The sequence below is a fragment of the Pistacia vera genome, unplaced genomic scaffold (genome assembly GCF_008641045.1).
Source record: "Pistacia vera cultivar Batoury unplaced genomic scaffold, PisVer_v2 Contig314, whole genome shotgun sequence".
Taxonomy (NCBI): domain Eukaryota; kingdom Viridiplantae; phylum Streptophyta; class Magnoliopsida; order Sapindales; family Anacardiaceae; genus Pistacia; species Pistacia vera.
Genome location: NW_022196129.1, coordinates 159,307 through 163,016, shown reverse-complemented (window position 1 = coordinate 163,016; position 3,710 = coordinate 159,307). Strand labels below are relative to the sequence as shown.

The following is a 3,710-nucleotide window of genomic DNA, read 5'->3' as shown; positions in this document are numbered from 1 at the left end:
TTATGTTTCGTATTTTATGGAGTAGATTAAGGAGTTAAATCAAATTGAATTCAAAATCAAGAGATTTGGAGAGGAAAAATCGGAGCTAAAAAAGATATACATTCCAGCAGCGGGTTTTGCTTAAAGCGTGGGCACGTCTTGTTTTCCCAGAATGTTTACAGAAGCAGTCAGCAGATAAAGCGTGGGCGCGCCTTACTAGATCCGAGGTTTTTGACCTAGGGTTACGAATTTGTTGGAGAAAAAGGATATGTATGACAGCTGGAAAGATTTAGTTACCCATTCTTATCTCTAGGATTTGCCAAGACTTCCTATTAAGGTGGGATTTGCTTCCTTATCTAGATAGGGTAACTATTATTAGATGGAGTTATAAATAGGGAGATTATTCACAAGAAAACCCTCTCTCTCTCTTTCTTCTCTTTTCTTTAGGCGTTCTTTTAATTATGAGTAGTTAAATACTTTTCTTCCAGTTGAAGGATAATTGAAGTTTTGGTTCTTCAAGAATTGTGAGATCTAAATAATTTTCAGTGTTCTTTTATTTCTTCACTATTTATATATCTTCTATATTTATTAAAAATTATTATCTTGATTGATTGATTCAAAGGGCCCGTTGTTCAATTATCAGGTTAATAAATTGCCATTTAGAATTTTAAATCCATAATTGTTTAAATGTTCTAATATTAGTGGTAAAATAACATAGTTGATTATAGAGAGATTTTCGATTTATGTTATGAAGATATATAATCTAGTCTAAATGAATCGAGATTGTGTATTTGTTGGCTAGAATTGGTAGTCTCTCTAATTATTAATGATGTCGATAGATTAAATCCTAAGAGCTTGTTTAGGGTTGTTTATTAACAAGGGAAGTAATCAAAGAGCTTGTTTTGGTTATCGAGAAAGTAAGGAGAGATAGGTTGTTAGAGCTTGTTAATAACCATAACCAATTTAGTGAAGAATAGAAGATTTTATCCTTGTATCTGTGATCAATTCTCTGAACCAATTATGAAATTATACCTTTGGTTGGATATTTGCCTGATATTGATTTCTCCTTAATTTTTAGTTGATTATAATTGCTTTCTTTTTATTTCACTTTGAAATTTCAAAACCCCCCATTTCTTTGGTTTAATTTTCATTAAAATAAATCTACCCAATCTCTGTGGATACGACCTTGCTCATCACTGTTACAATTTGTATTTTTTGAGAGTGAGAATTTTATTATTTGTTGTATTCGACACCCACCAAATTTTTGGCGCCGTTGCCGGGGATTGGTGTTAATTAGATTTATTTTAATGCTTCGTTCTTCTTGTGTAGGTGAACTCCAATACGATCCTAAGATTGAGAAGACGGCTCAGGAGTTGAGGAAGGAAGCTAAATTGCGTGACAAACAAGCATCTTCATCCTCATCCCTCAAATTTAATCTAGTACTTGACTTGGTTGATTCATCTAGCGATTCTTCTAATGACTCTAAAATAGAAGAAACAATGGCCAATCAAGAGAGAACTTTAAGGGAATTGGCTGCACCAAATGTAAATCAACAGCCACTTTGCATTACATATCCAGCTTTGGAAGTGGGTTTTGAGTTAAAATCTTGGTTTATCCATTTGCTCCCAACTTTTCATGGTCTTGAGAAAGAAGATCCTCATTAGCATCTGAAGGAATTCCATGTGGTGTGTTCAAGCATGAAACCGCAAGGAGTGACCGAAGAACAAATCAAATTGCGTGCTTTTCCATTCTTGTTGACTGAAAAAGCAAAGTATTGGTTATTTTATTTGCCCCTTGGCTCTATAATCACATGGATGGAGATGGTGAGATTGTTTCTTGATAAATTTTTCCCTGCCTCACGAGCTGTTGGTATCAGAAGGGAGATATGTGGAATCAAACAAAAAGATACAGAGACCCTTCATGAGTATTGGGAAAGATTTAAGCAACTATATGCAAGCTGTCCACAACATGGAATTTCTAAACAACTTCTCATTCAATATTTCTATGAAGGGCTCCTACCCATGGAAAGGAAGATGATGGATGCAGCAAGTGGAGGTGCCATAGTGAACAAAACTCCTCGTGACGCTAGAGATTTGATCTCCATCATGGCCGCTAACTCACAACAATTTGGATTCAGGCAAGACACATCTCCAATAAAGGTGAATAAGGTAAGTATATCTTCCCTTGAAAATCAAATATCCAATCTAACTTCTATTGTTCAACAGTTAGCTGTAGGAAATATGCAACAAGTGAAAGCTTGTGGGATTTGTGCTACCATCGGTCATCTAACTAACATGTGCCCTACACTTTGAGATGATTCCTATGAGCATGCCAATGCAGCTAGAGGATTTCCAAGCCCACCACAAAGGAAATACGATCCCTATTCAAATACCTACAACCCAGGATGGAGGGATCATCCCAATTTCAACTATGGAGCAAGACCACCATTCCAATACTATCAGCCTAGACCACCTGCTCCACCACCACAACAAACCTCCACAAGTTTAGGTATGTCTCTAGAAGAAATTGTTAAATCACTTGCAACTAACATGCAACAATTTCAACAGGAGACAAGAACGAGCATTCAACAATTGGAGAATCAAATGAGTCAACTAGCATCTTCTATGAGCAGATTGGAATCTCAAGGTAAATTGCCCTCACAAACTATTGTTAACCCAAAACAAAATGCTAGTGCAGTTACCTTGAGAAGCTGGAAGGAGTTGAAGGAACCCAGTAAGGCAGCACATGGAGAAGAAATCGAAAAAGAAGTAGTTGCTCCTCAACCTCAAACTGACCAGCCTAGAGGACTCGATAGTGAACAACCAAAGGCATTGGTGACAAATCCTTCATTTCCTACTAGATTGACTAAATCCAAGAAAGAAGAGGAAGAGAAGGAAATTCTTGTAACTTTTCGCAAGGTTGAGGTAAATATTCCCTTACTTGATGCAATTAAACAAGTGCCTCGATATGCAAAATTTCTCAAGGAGTTGTGCACCAACAAGAGGAAGTTGAAAGGTAATGAAAAGATAAGTATGGGGGAAAATGTTTCAGCCGTCCTCCAGAAAAAAATTACCTCCAAAATGCAAGGACCCAGGTATGTTTACTATCCCTTGCAAACTAGGTGATGTTAGGATTGAGAAAGCAATGCTAGATCTAAGAGCTTCAATAAATGTCATGCCTCTTTCTATTTATTCATCTTTGAATATTGGTCCATTAAAAGAAACAGGTGTGATTATTCAACTTGCTGATAGATCTAATATATATCCTGAAGAAGTCGTGGAGGATGTCTTAGTACAAGTTAATGGATTGATCTTTCTTGCTGATTTTTTTGTTCTTGACATGGAAGAAGATGACTCTTCTAATTCAACGCTACTGTTATTAGGAAGGCCATTTCTAAAAACATCTAGGACAAAAATTGATGTGCATGATGGTACACTCACCATGGAATTTGATGGTGAAATTATTAAATTTAATATTTATGACGCCATGAGGTACCCTAATGATGTGTCTTCTATTTTTGCTATGGATGTTATTGACCCGTTAGTGCAGGAAATCTTTGATCTAAGTACTGATGATAAGGTAAAAGTTATACTTAGCAGGAATTTCACTCTTGAAGGGCTACAGAAGATCATGAAGAAGTTTTTGTTGGAGTCCGACATGCAAGATGCAATCTACGAATTGGAATCACTTAAACCTGTAAGGTATGATGTGTCTTACATTGAGTTGCCTCC

The 3,710-nt window shown here is 36.4% G+C and overlaps 1 non-coding gene across 1 annotated transcript; it reads right to left on the bottom strand.

The window, feature by feature from the left end:
• Positions 1-1,847: 1,847 nt before the first annotated feature.
• On the bottom strand, positions 1,848-1,954 carry LOC116136486. Its single transcript, XR_004129043.1, has one exon. It is a non-coding gene; the product is annotated as a small nucleolar RNA R71 (small nucleolar RNA).
• Between the last annotated feature and the right edge of the window lie 1,756 nt (positions 1,955-3,710).